We start from the raw sequence: 22,356 nt of genomic DNA on the forward strand, positions 1-22,356 counted from the left end.
TTTGCTAGTATGTTGTTGACTTCTGCATCAATGTTTCTATGAAAGCTGTTCCTGTGTAATTTCCTTTGTTGTCATGGAATTGTCCAGTTTTGGTATTAGGGTATCTCCAGCCTCGAGAATGAAGAAATATTTGTTCTACTTCTATACCCCAGAAGAAATTGTAGCAGATTGCTACAATCTTTCCCTAAATGGCTGACAGAATTTACCAGTGAACCCAACTGGGTATGGTACTTCTTGTTTAGGAAAGTTATTATTTATTCAATTTAATTGATAGTCTTATTCATACCATCTATTTCTTCATTTGTAAGTTTTGACGCATCATATCTTTTAAACACTTGCTCCACCAAGTGTGTGGATCTAGAGTTATTCATAGCGTCTATTTTTAATATCGATAAGGATTACAGGGATGTGCTTTTTCTTTTTTAAAATATTTTATTTATTTGAGAGATAGAGTTACAAATAGAGAGAGGGAGAGACAGAAAGTCTTCCATCCACTAGTTCACTTCCCAAATGGCCACAACAGCTGGAGTTGGTTCTATCTGAAACCAGGAGCTTCTTCCAGGTCTCCCACATGGGTGCAGGAGCCCAAGCACTTGAGCCATTCTCTGCTGCTTTCCCAGGTGCATTAGCCAAGAGCTGGATTGGAAGAGGAGCAGTTAAGATTAGAACTTGGGCCCATATGGGAGGCTGGCACTGCAGGTAGAGGTTTAGCCCACTATACCACAGCATTGGTCCCAAATGTGCTCTTTTATTCATGATATTCACTTGTATATTCTCTCTTCTTATTTAGCCTGGCTGGAGGCTTATCAATTTTATTAATATTTTCCAACAATGAGTTTTCAGTTAATTTTCTCTGTTGACTTCCTATTTTCAACTTCATTGATATTTAATTTTCTTTATTCTGCACCCTTTGGATTAAATTATCATTCTTTTTCTTGATTCCTAAGATGTAAGCTTAAGAAATTGATTTTACATCTTCCTTTTTTCCCCTAATATATGCACTCAATTCTATAAATTCCCTCTGGGCACTGCTTTTACTATACACCACAAATTTTGCTAAGCTGTATTCTTATGTTCATTTAGTAGAAAAATATTTTTAAATTTTTCACAAAAGTTTTTGAGTCATGTGGTATTCAAAACTGTTATTTAATCTCTAGTATTTTAGGATTTTCCAATTATCTTTTTCATTGATTTCATTTCATTTCATTGTGGTCTGACTGCATATTTCGTATGGTTTCTATTCTTGTAAACTTGATGTACTTTATGGCCCAGAATGAGGTCAATCTTGAATGGTTCAGAAAAGTTTAAGAAAAATGTGTATTCCAGTGTTGTTGGGTGAAGTCCTCTACAGATAATAATCTGATTCAGTTGATGGAAAGTGCTGTCAAGGTTAATTAGGTCCTTAACTTTCTGCCTCCAGTGCCTATCCATTTCTAATGGAGAGGTGCTGAGGTGTGCTCACTGAAGTCTCCAGCGATCATAAGGGACTGACCTATTTCTCTTTTCATTCAGCTGGTCTGTTGTTAGGCACCTACCTGCTAGACTGCTATGTCTTTGAGGATGGGCTTTGTCATTTCCCTTTTTATCCCTGGTAATTTTCCTTGAAGTCTGTTTTGTTTGAGATTAATGCTGCTGTACTATGTTTCTCCTTCCCTTCACTTTTAAACTATTTGTCTTTAAAGTGAGTCTCTCATAGGCAACATATAGTTGGGTGTTGTCTTAATCTACTTTGAAAATTTTTGTCCATTCTACCATTTGAGATTATTGATGCGTTGACTAAACAGTTACTGCATGGGGGCCGGCGCCACGGCTCAGTAGGCTAATCCTCCACCTAGCAGCACCGGCACAGTGGGTTCTAGTCGGGGCGCCAGATTCTGTCCCGGTTGCCCCTCTTCCAGGCCAGCTCTCTGCTGTGGCCAGGGAATGCAGTGGAGGATGGCCCAACTGCTTGGGCCCTCCACCCCATGGGAGACCAGGATAAGCCCCTGGCTCCTGCCATCGGATCAGCGCAGTGCGCCGGCTGCGGCGGCCATTGGAGGGTGAACCAACGGCAAAAGGAAGACCTTTCTATCTCTCTCTCTCACTGTCCACTCTGACTGTCAAAAAAACAAAACAAAACAAAACAAAACAGTTACTGCATGGGGCCACTGCTGTGTCACAGCAGGCTAAGCCGCCACCTGCAGTGCCAGGGATGGGATGCTAAGTTGAGTCCTGGCTGCTCCACTTCTGATCCAGCCCTGTGCACATGTGCCTGGGAAAACAGAAGATGGCCCAAGTGCTTGGGGCTCTGAACCCATGTGGGAGACCCATAAGAAGCTTCTGGCACCTTGCTTTGGATCAGCCCAGCTCCGGCCGTTATGGCCATTTATGGAGTGAACCAGCAGATGAAAGATCTCTCTGACTCATCCTCTGTGTAACTCTACCTTTCAAATAAATAAATCATTTTTAAAAATAAGTTACTGCACATGTCACTATTTTCTTTCCACTGCTTTTATTTTTATGGTCTTCTGTACTTTTTCTGCTATATATGGTTTGAACTGAGCATTTTATATGGCACCATTTCTCTCCTTTCTTACCATATAAATTATTTTAATTTTTAAATGGTTGCCCTGAAGGTTGGTGAGTGGGTGTTTCTTTCTATTCTCTTAGTATTTTAAATATTTCACTCCACTTTCTTTATTCTTGCTTTGTTTCTGAAAATAAGTCTGACATCATTCTTCTTGCTCCAGTATGGATAAAGTGTTCTTAGACTTTGGCTTATTTCAAGCTTTTATATTCAATTTGTTGCCATTTGAATATAATATGCTTGGTTGATTTGGAGACATTTATCCTGCTTGGTGAACTCTGAGCTCTGTGAATCTGTGGTTTGGTTTCTCAAATATGTTTTGAGATTTTTCAGTCATTACTGTTCAAACACCTCCTCTCTTTCTCTTCCTGGTATTTCCATTAAATATATGTAACTTCTTTTGTAGTTGTCCCATAGTTCTCAGAAGATATTCATTTTTCTTCCAGTGTTTTTTCTCTTTTCTTTTCATCTAGGAAGTTCTTACTGACAGGTTTTCAAGGGTACTGACTCCCTCCTCAGCTATGTCCAGTCTATACTAATGAGCCCATTAAAGGAATTTGTCCTTTTGTTTTTTTATTTCTAGCATTTCTTTGATTCTTCCTTAGAATTTCTCTCTGCTTGCATTACCCATCTGTTCTTGTATGTTGTCTACTTTTGCCACTTGATCCCTTAGGATATTAATCAGTTACTTTATCCTAGTCTGATAATGCTAGCATCTCTGCCATAACTAAGTCTGGTTCTGATGATTACTGTCTCCTCCAATTGTGTTCTTACTCTCTCATTTGCCTAGCTCTTTTTATTTGGCCACTAGACATGACGTGTGAGTAAAAGGAACTGAGGTAAACAGGTCTTCAGTGATGTTGTGCGAAGGTGCAGGGCAGGGGACGTTCTCGACTGTTCTAGCCAGTGACTGTCTTTTGTGAGCTTGGGCTCCTGGGCTGTGACCTTCATCTTCTTAGTCCCCCCCACACACACACTTAAATGGGGCACAAAAACTAAATTGGTTATTTTCCTCTTCCCACATGGAAAGTTGGAGATACCAGGAGTTGGGTACTTCCCTTTCCCTGGATTGGTCAGGCTCTGCTGAGACAGCTTTGCTTGTGACCAGGCCTTGCTGAAAGACAGAATGATTGGGCACAATTAAACAGTGTCTTTCTTCTTTCTTATGCTGGAAGCATGAGGCTCCTTTCCAGTTTTCACTGTGAGAACATTGTAGGGATCCTGGAGGTAAAATTCTGAAAACTGTGGGGATCTTTTTAAATGAGCCCTTTGGGGTTCATTTTGCTTTTAATTTAAATATTTGTCAAATAAAGATGAAATACAATCAAGGAATACAATGTGACAATTAGATATGCATATATGCTGTGAAATGATTGACACAATCAAATGAACACATCCATCACCACCCTTATCCCCACAGAGTTTGTAACTGACTTGTCCACACTGAGCCTCCAGCAACTTGTCAGTTGCAGCTTGGGATACTCCTCTCCTGGCACTGGATCCCATGCTGGTTTCTGCTTGTGTATTTCTGTTCCTGAAGTTGTGATTCTCTGTATCTGCTCATCTGTCTCCAAACGGGGGACAGCAGTCTGCCCTGTGACCTCCATTCTCTGATGGTTCTAACAAGAACAAAGGTTGTTGATTTTCAGTGTAGCTTTGTTGTTAGGGCAAGCTGACAACTTCTAAGCTCCTTAGATGCTGGAACAGAAACCAGAAGTCCTTTTTATTGTCGTTGTCTACAGCATTTATCAATCTCTAATAAACCAGCAAATACACTTAGTATGCTTATCACTTGCTTTCCTCCCTAGAATGGAACTTTCCTAAGAACACTAACTATTCTCTGTTACATTCACCATTATTATATCCTGCATCTCAATCAGTACCTGGTGTGTTAATGAGTGCTCAGATATTTACTGAATATCCACTGTTTTTCCCAAAGAAATAGGGCACAGAAAACAGCTATATCCTAGGTTTTCCAAAGATATAGATGCTTCCCTTTCTAAACCCAGGATTTACAAAGACAAATGAACTTGAATGCAGAATTATGTCAGCTGTATTATAAAGATAATTGTAATAATGGAAATTCACATTTATACCTGTTGCAGGACCCCTGCTTTCTATGGACTTGGAAGTGAATGCAATCTAGCTGCATCAGCTGTCATTCCATTGTCTCCCTGGGGTCATGCAAGCTGACCAGGTTGGCTAGTCAGGAGGCTCCTGTCCTTAATTACTGCTGCACACATACAGCTAGGAACCATCTCTCAGAGTTGAAACTTGACGCGGTTAAGCACCCACCATCACAAAGTCAAGGCAACAGAGCAAAATGAAAAGTGTACTAAGAGGCAGTCCCCAGCTCAACTGTGTTACTTATTAGCCAGCTGACTTAAAAACTCTTTGGATTTGATTACTTTATCTTTAAAATGGGGTGCTTATCTTTCTTACAGGCAATAGTTACATGATTTCTTCAAACCCCTAGTTCTAAAAGATGAAAATTTTATTAGCATTTTCCTGATAGCATGAAACATATCCAAAGAAAAAGATTAGCAGTTGAGTATACAGACTACAAACTAAATCTTGTCCTTAATTTTCAAGTTAGTAGATTCTTAGTCGGAGAAAAGTTTTGTTTTTGCTTTCATGTGGTTAACCTATTTTAAGTGGAGCCCCACTTATAAGCTTTCAACTCAATCAAGGCAGTATCCAAACCACGGTGCAGATGGGAAAGCAATATAATGAAGTAGAATGAATGCTAAGAAGTCAAAAGAACTAGGTTCTAATTTTAATGACAACATGACAGTGCTTCCATGTGTAACTCATTCACCTTCCCTGGACAGTCTCTCATCTTGGAAACAGAGGTAATGGAGTCAGATTTACCAAAGGAAAAAGGAAAAGGAAATGAGTTGCTTAAAACACTACATGTATGATTCCAAAAGAAAAGAAAGTAAAAAGAAAAAGGAAAAAGCTAGACACAACCAAATATAATAATGTAGAAAACATAATTATCAACTTATCATAACAACTTTTCATAGTTCAGAAGAACCTTGGGTCTTCAATAAGACTCAGTAAAATTTGTGTCCCAAATGTAATTCTAATAATCCAAACTGTAAAAAAAAAAAAATCACTCTTGGAAAAAACAATAGTAAGTAGTGGAGAGACGTTGTAAAATCACTGCCAGAGGAATCAGGTATAAACAAATGCTCATAAATTCAACTTGTTTTAAGACTTCCCTTGGAAGAATTGTTTGCAGTACTGTATTTTTAAAGCTGACATTTACCACATGGTATTCAAAAATACTAGAAATGTCATCTCCATACACATAGCAATTTAACCAGAAAATGGTGAGCACACACCCGTTTATGAATCAAGAAAAGCAAATCATAATCTCAGATACCTCACCAATGATACCTAACAAGTGTAGTAACACTGATCATGCCTTGAGAAAAGGAACAGGATAAGTCACTGTACGAGAGCAGAAAAGCATGCCATACACTGTTGTTTTGAAGTTGACGTCAAAAGCCAAACTGTACTGTTTAGCACTTGCAACTAAATCAAAACTCACAGAAAAAAGTCTCTGAACATCCACAATTCATGTTATAATTTTATTCTCTATAAATCAAAGAGCATCAGTACTTTGAACTTAAGATAATCAATGTTCTCAACTGCTTCAGAATGACCTTTACTCCAATCACAAGTCAGAAAAACTGAACTCTTCAAAATGAGAATGCTAACCTCAAACTTTCTGAATGCTGCTTCTGTCCTATGGCCATTTAGAGTCTTAAACACTGAGCATTACCACCATTTCCCTTTCTCTCTAGGAAACGCATTAAAATTAGGTCTTCTAACTAATTTTCAGTTATTGCCAAAAACTGAGCCAATCGGGGCGCCAGATTCTTTCCCGGTTGCCCCTCTTCCAGGCCAGCTCTCTGCTGTGGCCAGGGAGTGCAGTGAAGGATGGCCCAAGTGCTTGGGCCCTGCACCCCATGGGAGACCAGGAGAAGTACCTGGCTTCTGCCATCGGATCAGCACGGTGCGGTGGCTGCAGCGCACCGGCCGCGGCAGCCACTGGAGGATGAACCAACGGCAAAGGAAGACCTTTCTCTCTGCCTCTCTCTCTCACTGTCCACTCTGCCTATCAAAAAATAAAAAAATAAATTAAAAAAAAAAACTGAGCCAAAAAACATCCTCAAGCATTCAGATTCTACTCTCTAAATTCAGCAGGAAAATTTCAGGTAATTGTATACTCAATCATGAAAAATCTCTAAAAAGGTTTGGACTTCACAATCTGCTTCTGAAGATAATATATAAGTTCTCTCAGTATCATGTAATTTAAAGAAGATGATACCATTTTTTAAAAATCCCAGTTTAAAAAAATAGCTTGAACTTATAATCACTTTAATCTATAGTAATTATAATAAAGCTAATAATTATCTATTTTTCTATTTTATGATATTCTTTCCAAGTCAGAATACTTTGGGGGTATACTTCAGGACTTTGTTTCTCTTAATTATAAGTATTCTTTACATGATTTTTGCTATCAAGTCTAAGACTTGGACAGACCAAATACCAGGTCTGGAGCAAAGGTGGGTTAGAAATAAAACACAGAAATCTAGTTGGTTATCTTAAATCCCACCTGTTCCAGAAGGTTAGCCTCAAAGTAATGAGTTAGCAACAATTAAGAGGGAAAGGCCACCATAAATTGATTAATTAAATAATCAGAATTTGGAAAATAAAAATCAAATTTTAAATAAGGAGTGCAGAAAAATAAGTTCAATATTTAGGTCACATTTTTAAAGAAAGAATTTCAGGAACCAAAGTTAAATAAGAAAGCACTCAGCACTATAAAAGATCACTAGGAGCTGGCTTTCAGCCCAATGGTTAAGATTCCTCCCTTCACCTCACATCAAAGTGCCTGCATGCCATTCCCAGCTCTGGCTCCAGCTTCCTGAAACCCTCTCGGAGACCTATATTACATTTATTTCCTGTCCTGGCACAGTCCCAGTCACCAAACATTTGGGGTGTGAACCAGCAGTGGGGAGATGTCTTTGTCCCAAATCAAAAATTTTGTTAAAGACAAATTATTGGAAAGTGATAAAAATCTGTCCTTATTAACCCTCTCCTCTGGCTTGCTGCAGCCCAGTTCTTTGGGGGAAAAAAATACTCCACCTCTATTACAGCTACTACTTAGTTCATTGAGCTCCTCCCTGGCTATGCAAAAGCTGGCATTCACCAGAACTTTATCCTCTTACCACTCTAGATCCTCTCGTAAAGGAATCTTTGCTTCAATTACTATCTGCATGTTGGATCATCTGTTTCTAAGCCTAATTTTGTAAGCATGCAATTTAAATATCCAATTGCCTACTTGACATCTTCATGTAACATCCAATATATACTAACACATCCTTCTTCATCCAAAAATTCCTTAGCTCAGTAAATACACTCAGATGCTTATGAGAAAAAACTGGGAGTAATCTTTGATTCTCACTCACTTTAACCAACCAGTCATCAATTCTTACTAATATTTCTTCCTAAAATTCTCTGTAATGTATATTTCTAATCATCTCCACTGCTACAATCCCAATCAAAACCAATGCCCTCTCTTCCGTAATTACTCCAACAGATTTCCATCGACCTCTTGCTCTTTGGTTGTGATTTTTTTTTTTTTTTTTTTTTGACAGACGGAATGGACAGTGAGAGACAGACAGAGAGGAAGGTCTTCCTTTTTGCTGTTGGTTCACCCTCCATTGGCCGCTGCGGCCGGCGCACTGCGCTGATCCGATGGCAGGAGCCAGGTACTTCTCCTGGTCTCCCATGGGGTGCAGGGTCCAAGCACTTGGGCCATCCTCCACTGCACTCCCTGGCCACAGCAGAGAGCTGGCCTGGAAGAGGGGCAACTGGGACAGAATCCAGCGCCCCGACCGGGACTAGAACCCGGTGTGCAGGCGCCACTAGGTGGAGGATTAGCCTAGTGAGCCGCGGCGCCGGCCTGGTTGTGATTTCTTTCAATCCATTCTCAATGTAGTCAGTGGGTCTTCAAAAAAAAAAAAAAAAAAAATGCTTATCAGGGCCAGTTTTGTGGCACAGCAGGTTAAGACATCGCCTGCAGTGCCAGCATCCCATCTGGGCAAAGCGCCTGGGAAAGCAGCAGCGGATGGCCCAAGTGCCCCTGCCACCACGCTGGAGAACCAGAAGCAGCCCCTGGCTACTGGTTTTGGCTGGCCCAGCCATAGACACTGCAGCCATTTGGGAGCATCAGATGGAAGATCTGTCTCTCCTCTTCTCTCTGTTCCTCTACATTTCAAGTAAACAAAATCTTTAAAAAATAAAATACTATCAAAGAATGTGAGGAAAAATGACATTTAATCACACTGCACAGGACTAGTATGTGCCATCCTCTTGGGAAGTCATCTTCAGACAATTAAAATAATTCCTATTGGATAAGCGCTCCTCTACCTTCACAGATTTTGTTCTCCTGAAACATTTTAAAACACAAACTTAAATGAATTTATTAAGTCACTATCACAATCCTCTCCCTCACCACCCCCCCCCGTCCCCAGGAGTCCTGCATTCAGTTTCCTTTAGAGGCCAGCACTCTGGCACAGCAGGTTACGTGGCTGCCTGCCAGCATCCCATGTGAGCACCGGGCCCTGAAGGCCGGTCTGAGTCCCAGTTGCTCCACTTCCCATACACTGCCCTGCTGGTGCACCTGGGAAAGCAGTGGAAGATGGCCAAACGTTATTTGGGTACCTGCCACCTACATGGGAGATCCAGATGCACTTACTGGCTCTTGTCTTTGGCTTGGTCCAGCTCCAGCCATTGCAGTCATTTGGGGAATGAACCAAAGAATGCAAGATATAGTCTCTGTCTCTCCTTCTAATTCCATCTTTCAAATAAATACAAAAATCTTTTAAAAAAATTTCCACTTTTAGTTACCATGACATCTTAAGCGGCTGAGCAAAAGGTTACAAAACAGCATTTTCTTTACAGCACATGGAGAACATAATATACTATTAGAACTAGAAGGCTCAGGGAACGGGTGAAATTACTTCTAATAATTCAATGTCTCCACTCAAGGACAGTCTTCATTACAGAGTGGAGCAATAACAAAACAGAATCCTAAAAAAGACTGTAATTTAATGATTTATAAATAGTAAAAATAAAAACCAGATACACTGACCATGGAAAACATTTTGTTCCATGTTTTTGTGCACTTTTGTTTACCTTATACATATCATTTACTGTTCTGAAGTTTTCTGTATTAATGAAGGTTCATTCCTCTCAGTTCAACATTTTCGTGGTTGTGTGATACTGCAAAAATTAAATTCATGTCCATCGTCAAACACAGCACTGGAAATCTCTAAGACTCACTGGCACATATTTATAAATGCACTAATTAAATAACCTAGTACAGAATGATTTGACGCAATTCTTACAGACTCAACAATGTAACTCAGGTTTAAAAATACATGGGGCCAGCATTGTGGCGGAGCGGGTAAAGCTGCTGCCTGCGGTGCCAGCAACCCATGTGGGTGCTGGTTCGAGTCCTGGCCGCTCCACTTCCCATCCAACTCTCATCTATGGCCTGGGGAAGGAGTAGATGGCGGCCCAGGTCATTGGGCCCTGCACACACATGGGAAACCCAGAAGCAGTCCTGGCTCCTAGCTTTGGATTGGCACAGCTCCAGCCATTGTGGCCATTGGAGGAGTGAGCCAGCAGATGGATGGCCTCTTTCTCTCTCTGCCTCTCTGTAACTCTACCTTTGAAATAAATAAATCTTTTTTAAAAAAATCTTTAAAATAATAATTTCACATAATTGAAGGTTGTTTACATGTTTTAGCCTTGAATCGTAATTCAGAACAGCTCAGTATTAACACAGTACAAGCTTATTCTTTAAAATATTTATTGATTTATGGGGGGAGTAGGGAGAGAGAAAACATTCCCCTCCCATCTGCTGGTTCATACTGCTGCCTCCCAGGGTCTGCATTAGCAAGAACCTGCAGTCAGGAGCCAGGGTAGGTCTAAGAACCCAGGCACTCCAATGTGTGATTCAGCATCTTTCTTTTTTTATTTGACAGGTAGAGTTATAGACAGTGAGAGACAGAAAGAAAGGTCTTCCTTCCATTGGTTCACCCCCAAAATGGCCGCTATGGCCGGCATTGTGCTGATCCAAAGCCAGGAGCCAGGTGCTTCTTCCTGGTCTCCCATGTGGGTGCAGGCGCCCAAGCACTTGGGCCATCCTCCACTGTCCTCCTGGGCCACAGCAGAGAGCTGGACTGGAAGAGGGGCAACCAGAACTAGAACCCAGCACCCATATGGGATGCCAGCGCTGCAGGTGGAGGATTAGCCAAGTAAGCCACAGTGCCAGCCCCAGCATCTTTCTTAACCAGCATCTTAACCATTTGGTCGAGTGCCTGCTCCTATTTTGTTGTATTTTTATCTAGCAATTACAAGACAACTTTCTGTACTTTTTTTAAAAAATTTATTTATTTGAAAGAGTTTCACAGAGAGAAGAAAGGCAGAGAGAGAGGTCCTCCATCTGCTGGTTCACTCCCCAACCGGCCACAACCGCCAGAGCTGCGCCAATCCAAAGCCCGGAGGCAGGAGCTTCCTCCTGGTCTCCCATGCAGGGCAGGGGCCCAAGCTGGGCCCTCTTCTACTGCTTTCCCGGCCACAGCAGAGCTGGATGGGAAGTGGAGCAGCAGGGAGTAAGACCCATATGAGATGCCAGCACTGCAGGAGGCAGCTTTACCCACTACGTCACAGCGCCACCCCCTGAACTATGTTAAAAATGGTTTTGGATAGGAAAAAGAAGTACATGTGGAGAAATTATATTTACCTACTCAAGACTAATATTAAAATGAGTAATTTGAGTCATACATGTAACATTCTCTTCAGTAGTGGTAACCAGGTTTTAAGTACTACCTAGATGGACAGATTCACTGAGTAATACTAACATGAAAATCACAAAAAGAAAATGCTACAGATGGCTGATACAAATTGTTTTAACATTTAACCTTTATATAGGTTAAATTCTCCATATAAATGATGCCAGTAATGATAAATGGGCTAATTAGATCTAACACAGGAAAGCTAATGATGGCCACCGATAAAGCACCCATAGACATTAAGTAGATTTTCCAAGTAAGATGATTTTTAGGAATACCTATAATATGAAAAATGTTTGATGCAATTCTTTGATTTTTAAAAAAAAGTTTATTTATTATCTGAAAGAGTTACAGAGGAAAAGAGGCAGAGGTAGAAAAATAGAAAGGTGGAGGGAAAGAGAGAGAGAATCTTCCATCTACTAGTTCACTCCTCAAATGGCCCTAACAGCCAGGGCTGGGCCAGATGGAAGCCAGGAGCTTCTTCCAGGTCTCCTATGGGGTGCAGGGGCCCAAGGACTTGGGCCATCTTCTGCTGCCAGCATTGCAGGCAGTACCTTTACCTGCTACACCGTAGTGCCGGCATTTGCAATTTTTTTTTTTTTAATATTTATTTGCTTGAAAAGCAAGGTGAGAGAGAGAGAGAGAGAGAGAATCAGAGACAGAGAAAACTTTCATTCACTGGTCACTCCCCAAATGGCCACAACAGCCAGGGCTTGGCCAGGCCAAAGCCAGGAGCCTGGAACGTCATCTGGGCCTCCCATGTGAGTGGTAGGTGTCCAAATCACTAGGGCCATCTTCTGCTGCTTTCTCAGCTGCATTAGCAAGGAGCTGGATTGGAACTGGAGCAGCTGCAACTTGAACCGGCACTCATTTGGGATGCTGGCATCACAGGGGGTGCTTAACCAGATGTAGTACAGCGCAAGCCCCATAATTCAATTCTTAAATATTGTTTCATTGTTATTAAGACTGTTATAATTTGGACTGGGAGCCAAGATGGCGGAATAGTGAGGGTGTGCGCCGACAGTCCGGGAAAATTTAGTTTAATAAAAGGGGAGTTACGGTAGCCTCAGAAAAAACAACCAGGAAAATATTGCAGAGGAAACCCTTCTGGATCGAGTGGCCGTGAATCGGAGGACCTACTGGGAGAACAAGGTCGCCCACCGCGCGGAAGCCGAGCCGCGGGACCGAGCCGCAGGGTCTGCGCGACAGTGCTCGAAGGGGAGTGCGTGCCACACAGACGACAGCGGGGAGGCTTGAGAAGTCCAGGGCTCCGAGTCCACACATCGGCGCTGGAAGGGGAGCGGACCTGCGTGGAGAGCGTGGGAGCCCACAGTTCGGTACAACAGCGGCAGACTCAACACACCAGCGCTGGAACGCGAGGTGAGCCGAACCTCAATAGCCCGAGACACTGGCAGGCAAGCGGAGAGAGGAGACTAGAGGGAACGACCCCCCGGGGGGGGGGGAGTTCACCAGGCTAGCTGGAAGAGAGAGAGAGAGAAAAAAAAAAAAGGTGACTGGTACAGACACGGGTTTCTCTCCGCTCACCTCTCAAGGGCGAGCAAGACAAAGAGCAGGCGCCATCTTGGACATACGTCATAAGCAGAGCAACCTCAGGTCTGCACCGGCCCTGAGCCTAGCAGAAAAACCTGACTCTGGGAGGGGCGAATTAACAGGAGATTAGGACCTAGTAAATTTGTGGTGCTACTGAACTGAGACTGTGAAAAAAGAGACGGTGGGGGAGAGAACTCACTGAATTCACGTGAGCACTCTCCAGAGACGCTACAATTCCGTAACTTTGGCAACCCAGTGGGAGACTGAAGGAGAATTTGAGCCCACTCTGAGGGCCGAACAGATTCTCTGTGTGGTCCTTGGGAAAGAGCTTCTGATCTCTGGCTCCTGTGGGTATATCATTTGCCTGCTAACTACCTCCAACTTCCTTCAGCTGTGCAGAATAACTTCCCTTTTGAATCAAAAAAAAAAAAAAGAGAGAGAGAGAGAGAGAGAGAGAGAGGTTTACCACGCCTATCCTGGGAGTGTCACCTTTGGCACACCAAACAGAGCTCTCAGGCCACACCCATCTCAAGCCCTAAGGCTCCATAAAAAACAGATAGTCCACTTAATCTAGAGTCATAGTATAACAAGAAAAAGCACCACAGTGAAGAAACCAAATATCTCCAATATGCCAAATAACAAATGCAAAAACCAAGGTAATAAAAACAAGGAAGTCACCATGACGCCCTCAAATGAAAAAGACACCCCAATTCAAGATTATGAAGATGATGACATAGAAGAAATGCAAGAAGCAGATCTCAAAAAATTGATAAGAACATTAAGAAGTTCTCAAAAACAAATTCTTGAACTACAGAAATCCTTAATGGACAAGATAGAAAATCTCTCTCGTGAAAATGAAATATTAAGGAGGAATCAAAATGAAATGAAACAACTAGTACAACAGGAAACTGTGATAGTGACTGAAGTGAAGAATTCAATAGATCAAATGAAAAACACAATAGAGAGCCTTACAAACAGAATGGGTGAAGCAGAAGAGAGAATATCGGACTTAGAAGACAGAGAACAGGACAGGACACAGACCACAGAAAAGAAGAGGAAATTAGAAATCTAAAGCATATTGTCGGAAATCTTCAGGATACTATTAAAAAACCCAACATTCAGGTTCTAGGAGTTCCTGAAGGCATGGAGAGGGAGAAAGGATTAGAAGGCCTTTTTAGTGAGATATTAGCAGAAAATTTCCCAGGTTTGGAGAAGGACAGAGAAATCCTAGTACAGGAAGCTCACAGAACCCCTAATAAACACGACCAAAAGAGATCCTCACCACGACACGCTGTAATTAAACTCTCCACAGTGAAACATAAAGAAAAGATCCTAAAATGTGCAAGAGAGAAACGTCAGATTACTCTCAGAGGATCTCCAATCAGACTCACAGCTGACTTCTCATCAGAAACTCTACAAGCTAGGAGGGAATGGCGAGATATAGCCCAGGTACTAAGAAAAACTGCCAACCCAGAATATTATATCCTGCAAAGCTATCATTTGTGAATGAAGGTGAAATAAAGACTTTTCATAGCGAACAGAAATTGAAAGAATTTGTTGCCACTCGTCCAGCCCTGCAAAAGATGCTTAAAGATGTGTTACACACAGAAACAAAGAAACATGGTCATCAATATGAAAGAAGGTAAAGGAAGGAAACCAAGGAAGGAAACCTCGCAGCAAAAGATTACAGGGAATTCAAAGCATATATTAGAACCTATCTTTGGCAAATGGCAGGGCAAAGTTACCACTTTTCATTAGTCACATTGAACGTGAATGGCCTGAACTGTCCAGTTAAAAGACACCGATTGGCTGATTGGGTTAAGGAACAAAACCCATCTATTTGCTGCTTACAAGAAACACATCTTTCCAACAAAGATCCATACAGACTGAAAGTGAAAGGCTGGAAAAAGATATACCATGCCAACAGAAATGAAAAAAGAGCGGGCGTAGCCATCTTAATATCAGACAACATAAACTTTACCACAAAAACCGTTAAGAGAGACAAAGAGGGACACTACATAATGATTAAGGGATCAATTCAACAGGAAGATATAACAATTATCAATGTATATGCACCTAACTACAGGGCACCGGTTTACCTAAAAGATTTGTTAACGGACTTAAAGGGAGACTTAGACCCCAATACAATAGTACTGGGGGACTTCAATACTCCACTCTCAGAAATAGACAGATCAATAGGACAGAAGATCAACAAGGATACAGTAGATTTAAACGACACTATAGCCCAAATGGATCTAACAGATATATACAGAACTTTCAATCCTACAGCTAAAGATTTTACATTCTTCTCAGCAGTACATGGAACCTTCTCTAGGATTGACCACATACTAGGCCATAAAGCAAGTCTCAGCAAATTCAAAAGAATTAGAATCATACCATGCAGCTTCTCAGACCATAAAGGAATGAAGTTGGAAATTAGCAACTCAGCAATCCCTAGACCATACAGAAACACATGGAGATTGAACAACATGCTCCTGAATGAACAATGGGTCATAGAAGAAATCAAAAGAGAAATCAAAAACTTTCTGGAAGTAAATGAGCATAACAGCACAACATACCAAAACTTATGGGACGCAGCAAAAGCAGTGTTAAGAGGAAAGTTTATATCAATAGGTGCCTACATCAAGAAATTGGAAAGGCACCAAATAGATGAGCTTTCAATTCACCTCAAGGATCTAGAAAACCTACAGCAAACCAGACCCAAATCTAGTAGGAGAAGAGAAATAATTAAAATCAGAGAAGAAATCAACAGGATTGAATCAAGAAAAACATTACAAAAAATCAGCTAAACGAGGAGCTGGTTTTTTGAAAAAATAAACAAAATTGACACCCCATTGGCCCAACTAACTAAAAAAAGAAAAGACCCAAATCAATAAAATCAGAGATGAAAAAGGAAATGTAACAACAGACACCACAGAAATAAAAAGAATCATCAGAAATTACTACAAGGACTTGTATGCCAGCAAACAGGGAAACCTATCAGAAATGGATAGATTCCTGGACACATGCAACCTACCTAAATTGAACCAGGAAGACATCGAAAACCTAAACAGACCCATAACTGAGACAGAAATTGAAACACTAATAAAGGCCCTCCCAACAAAGAAAAGCCCAGGACCAGATGGATTCACTGCTGAATTCTACCAGACGTTTAAAGAAGAACTAACTCCAATTCTTCTCAAACTATTCAGAACAATCGAAGAAGAGGGAATCCTCCCAAATTCTTTCTATGAAGCTAGCATCACCTTAATTCCTAAGCCGGAAAAAGATGCAGCACTGAAAGAGAATTACAGACCAATATCCCTGATGAACATAGATGCAAAAATCCTCAATAAAATTCTCGCCAATAGAATGCAACAACACATCAGAAAGATCATCCACCCAGACCAAGTGGGATTTATCCCTGGTATGCAGGGATGGTTTAATGTGCGCAAGACAATCAATGTGATACACCACATTAACAGACTGCAGAAGAAAAACCATATGATTATCTCAATAGATGCCGAGAAAGCATTTGATAAAATACAACACCCGTTCATGATGAAAACTCTAAGCAAACTGGGTTTGGAAGGAACATTCCTCAATACAATCAAAGCAATCTATGAAAAACCCACAGCCAACATCCTATTGAATGGGGAAAAGTTGGAAGCATTTCCACTGAGATCTGGGACCAGACAGGGATGTCCACTCTCACCACTGCTATTCAATATAGTTCTGGAGGTTCTAGCCAGAGCTATTAGGCAAGAAAAAGAAATTAAAGGGATACAAATTGGGAAGGAAGAACTCAAACTATCCCTCTTTGCAGATGACATGATTCTTTATTTAGGGGACCCAAAGAACTCTACTAAGAGACTATTGGAACTCATAGAAGAGTTTGGCAAAGTAGCAGGGTATAAAATCAATGCACAAAAATCAACAGCCTTTGTATACATAGACAATGCCATGGCTGAGGAAGAACTTCTAAGATCAATCCCATTCACAATAGCTACAAAAACAATCAAATACCTTGGAATAAACTTAACCAAGGACGTTCAAAATCTCTACGATGAAAATTACAAAACCTTAAAGAAAGAAATAGAAGAGGATACCAAGAAATGGAAAAATCTTCCATGCTCATGGATTGGAAGAATCAATAATCAAAATGTCCATTCTCCCAAAAGCAATTTATAAATTCAATGCAATACCAATCAAGATACCGAAGACCTTATTCTCAGATCTGGAAAAAATGGTGCTGAAATTTATATGGAGGCACAAGAGACCTCGAATAGCTAAAGCAATCTTGTACAACAAAAACAAAGCCGGAGGCATCACAATACCAGATTTCAGGACATACTACAGGGCAGTGGTAATCAAAACAGCATGGTACTGTACAGAAACAGATGGATAGACCAATGGAACAGAATTGAAACACCAGAAATCAACCCAAACATCTACAGCCAACTTATATTTGATCAAGGATCTAAAACTAATTCCTGGAGCAAGGACAGTCTATTCAATAAATGGTGCTGGGAAAATTGGATTTCCACGTGCAGAATCATGAAGCAAGACCCCTACCTTACACCTTACACAAAAATCCACTCCACATGGATTAAAGACCTAAATCTACGACCTGACACCATCAAGTTATTAGAGAACATTGGAGAAACCCTTCAAGATATTGGCACAGGCAAAGAATTTCTGGAAAAGACCCGGGAAGCACAGGCAGTCAAAGCCAAAATCAACTATTGGGATTGCATCAAATTGAGAAGTTTCTGTACTGCAAAAGAAACAGTCAGGAGAGTGAAGAGGCAAACGACAGAATGGGAAAAAATATTTGCAAACTATGCAACTGATAAAGGGTTAATAACCAGAATCTACAAAGAGATCAAGAAACTCCACAAAAACAAAACCAACAACCCACTTAAGAGATGGGCCAAGGACCTCAATAGACATTTTTCAAAAGAGGAAATCCAAATGGCCAACAGGCACATGAAAAAATGTTCAAGGTTATTAGCAATCAGGGAAATGCAAATTAAAACCACAATGAGGTTTCACCTCACCCCGGTTAGAATGGCTCACATGCAGAAATCTACCAACAACAGATGCTGGCAAGGATGTGGGGAAAAAGGGACACTAACCCACTGTTGGTGGGAATGCAAACTGGTCAAGCCACTATGGAAGTCAGTCTGGAGATTCCTCAGAAATCTGAAGATAACCCTACCGTTCGACCCAGCCATCACCCTCCTTGGAATTTACCCAAAGGAATTTAAATTGGCAAACAAAAAAGCGGTCTGCACCCTAATGTTTATTGCAGCTCAATTCACAATAGCTAAGACCTGGAACCAACCCAAATGCCCATCAACAGTAGACTGGATAAAGAAGTTATGGGATATGTACTCTTTAGAATACTATACCGCAGTAAGAAACAACGAAATCCAGTCATTTGCAACAAAATGGAGGAATCTGGAACACATCATGCTGAGTGAAGTAAGCCAGTCCCAAAGGGACAAATACCATATGTTCGCCCTGATCGGTGACAACTGACTGAACACCAAAAAGGAAACCTGTTGAAGTGAAATGGACACTATGGGAAACGGTGACTTGATCAGCATAGCCCTGACTGTTGATGAACAACTTAATACATTATCCCTCTTAGTAGTTTTTTTTATCTGTTCTACTTAATATGACTGGTTTAATTCTGTAATTATCACACGGTTATTCTTAAGTGTTGAAAATTAACTAAAATGTGATCCCTGTTAAACATAAGAGTGGGAATAAGAGAGGGAAGAGATGTATAATTTGGGACATGCTCAAGCTGACTTGCCCCAAATGGTAGAGTTAGAAACATACCAGGGGATTCCAATTCAATCCCATCAAGGTGGCATGTACCAATGCCATCTCACTATTCCAAGTGATCAATTTCAGTTCACAATTGATCATAATGAAAGGACTAAGAGTCAAAGGGAGCACATAAACAAGTCTAGTACCTGCTAACACTAACCGATAGAATAAATAAAGGGGAGAGTGATCCAACATGGGAAGTGAGATACTCAGCAGACTCATAGAATGGCAGATGTCCTAAATAGCACTCTGGCCTCAGAATCAGCCCTAAAGGCATTCGGATCTGGCTGAAAAGCCCATGAGAGTATTTCAGGCATGGAAATCCAAGACACTCTGGCAAAAGATCTCTGTGTGTGAGATCCCAGTGGAAAGAACAGGTCATCAAAGAAGGAGATACCTTTCTCTGAAGGGAGGAGAGAACCTCCACTTTGACTATGACCTTGTTTAAACAAGATAAGAGTCGGAGAACTCAGACGGCTTCCATAGCCTTGGAAACTCATGACTGGAGCATAGGGAGATTACTGATGCCATAGACAGGAGTGTCAATTGGTAAAGTCAACAACAGGAGTCACTGTGCACTTACTCCTAATGTAGGATCTCTGTCCTTAATGTGCTGTGCATTGAGATTTAATGCTATAATGAGTACTCAAACAATATATTTCACTTTGTGTTTCTATGGGGGTGCAAACTGTTGAAATCTTTACTTAATGCATACTAAACTGATCTTCTGTAAAAAAAAAAAAAAAAAAAAAAAGAAATTATCAATTCCCAACTTGACTCTCACTGGGATTAAACATGACAATAGGTCTGATCTGATTTCATCATCATTTAAAAAAAATCATCTATTATTTTTCACTTTATGTTTCTGTGTGGGAGCAAACTGTTGAAATCCTTACTTAATGTATACTAAGCTGATCTTCTGTATATTAAGATAATCGAAAATGAATCTTGATGTGAATGGAAGGGGAGAGGGAGTGGGAAAGGGGAGGGTTGTGGGTGGGAGGGACGGTATCGGGGGGAAGCCATTGTAATCCATAAATCGTACTTTGGAAATTTATATTCATTAAATAAAAGTTAAAAAAAAAAAAAAAGATTGTTATAATTTGCCCAAAGACTGAATCTCCACCCTAGCCCAACTAGCATCATTTTATGAGTGAGGAAAAAAATGCTCCATCTTTGAGGCTTCAAGACTCTTTACTTCCATCTGTTAGAAACTGACAAAGCATGTTAATCTTGTTGGAAGAAATTAACTGACATCTGCTAAAAAAAAAAAAGTCATGGGGCTGGTGCTGTGGCGCAGCAGGTTAAAGCCCTGGCCCGCAGCGCTGGCATCCCATATGGGTGCCAATTCGAGTCCCGGCTGTTCCACTTCCAATCCAGTTCTCTGCTATGGACTGGAAAAGCAATAGAAGATGGCCCAAGTCTTGGGGCCCTGCACCCGTGTGGGAGACTCGGAAGAAGGTCCTGTCCCCTGCCTTTGGATCAACTCAACTCTGGCCTTATGGCCATTTGGGGAGTGAACCATCGGATGGAAGACCTCTCTGTCCTCTGGCTCTCTCTCTAACTCTTTCAAATAAATAAAATAAATCTTTTTTTAAAAAGTCATAATAAAAATACCAATCTAGGATGTGAATGAACATCTCCACCAACACATAATGTAGTTGTACACTGCATAAACTGCAAAGCCTGCATATGACAGCCTTGTCCCAACTACTCTCCACTGTGGAAACTGTTCCTCCCACCAGACAGGAAGACATTCCTACACTGAAATATTATGAACTGCTACCAGTAGAAGTACTAAACACAAACAGGTATTTACATTCAAAACAATTTATATTTAGAATGTATGTCAGTGGGATAATTGAGAAGTGTGTACAAGAAAAAGCATTTTTAAGAGTAATGACAACCAAGTTCTAGTTTTTAAAAAATGGAAAATAAAAAAAAACCCTTCTTTATTTTTCAAAGTTAAAAATAAACCCAGAAATGTTTCTTCAGTGTTACCAGAAGACATTCTATTCAAAAACAAAAGTACTAACAGCTATTTTACAAAACACTCTCATAATATTTTCTTAGTGTAATGTTCAAGATACTTGAGGTTAAAACTCGCATATTCAAATTCTCAGATTCTAGATAATCAAAGATTGTCATGCTTTTTCCAGTCACCCAGTTGACTTCCCAAAACTAAACTAATCAAAAGAATGACCCAAGCCAGTACATTTTAGCTATCTGATACAATGTCATCATCTTATCCTCTGGACAGACAGAAGTCTTTGCTTCACAAGTTATTCATTTTAGTTAAATTCAGGAATTTATTCCTCCCCTATATCTTTTCAATTATATCATCTGCTTTCATCAAATTTTAATCAGGTAAGTGTGACCATGTATTCTGATTTGTCTGGGAAAGTTCTGATGTATTGTAGGCTGTTGGCACAATATTAACTGTCAATAGTACCCCCTTTTCCTTTGCAAAAATGTATTTTATACACTTAATTACTACTCATTCGTATCAATAAAAATTATAATTTCTACAAGCTGAAATCTGGATTCCATGCAGATAACTAAGAAACAGATGAAAGGCAAAAAGTTTTTAACAAGTTACCTCAAAAAAAAAAAAAAAAAGAAAAACAAGATAAATTGTGATAATAGAACAATTTATCCATCCTAAATGATGCACACTGTGCATGATAAACTGGATATATGTAATTATATTTTTAGAGCACATTCTAATTATATAACCCATGTTTTAATATAAATACAATAAACATTTTATGTCTACTCTTCCTTTTAAGAGTTTCTATCCTCTACTATTTTCATTAGTATTCATCAATCTGACATTGTATTCAGCATCTCGCACTCCTTACTCTGTGAAAAACTACTTTGGATTTAAAAAATAAACTCCCACAAAAGGATTGTTTGACATTACCACCGCCATTCTGCTGCTACATATGCACCAACAGCAGAGTTCAGAGCAACTTGTTTACAACCTAACAACCTGACATCCTCATTTTATTTACTGAGCCTCAGAATGACTGAACAATAAATTCTTTAAAAGAAATGTTTGGATACATTAATGCCACTGAAAAATATTGGTTCATATGCAGTCATTCAACAATATCCCTTATTATATTCAAGCTACTTAAATAGTAAATATCTTGATTTCACAAGGAGAGTCTGGTTTCTTGGGAAAAGAAGTAATAAAATGCATGGGCTCTTACAAGGTGGCAGCCGTAAAGGGGGGACACAAAGGGCACTTCAAAGGCTGTGGAAAATGAAGTTAAAAGATGTTATTTTGGTGTAAAAAACTTAAATCCATGCACAGTTCCTTAATAATATGCATTACCACACACTTTTCAAAGTACCCTTACAAGTTTTATGCTTCTTAAAAAATGTATGAAGCTCCTTAGCTATGTATGGTTTACATGTGAGCATCATTTCTACATGTAATCATTCTGCATGTCTGTTACAGATTAACATGTAAATACAGGTAAAGGAACCAAAATGATTTAAAAATCATATCTA

At 40.2% G+C, this 22,356-nt stretch overlaps 1 long non-coding RNA gene across 1 annotated transcript; it reads right to left on the bottom strand.

The window, feature by feature from the left end:
* Positions 1-4,125: 4,125 nt before the first annotated feature.
* LOC138845305 (uncharacterized) lies at positions 4,126-22,169 on the bottom strand. The gene is made up of 3 exons (XR_011382268.1): positions 22,053-22,169; positions 9,782-9,868; positions 4,126-4,264 (listed from the first exon to the last, which is right to left on the bottom strand). It is a non-coding gene; the product is annotated as an uncharacterized lncRNA (long non-coding RNA).
* Between the last annotated feature and the right edge of the window lie 187 nt (positions 22,170-22,356).

Source organism: Oryctolagus cuniculus, chromosome 15 (assembly GCF_964237555.1).
Source record: "Oryctolagus cuniculus chromosome 15, mOryCun1.1, whole genome shotgun sequence".
NCBI lineage: Eukaryota > Metazoa > Chordata > Mammalia > Lagomorpha > Leporidae > Oryctolagus > Oryctolagus cuniculus.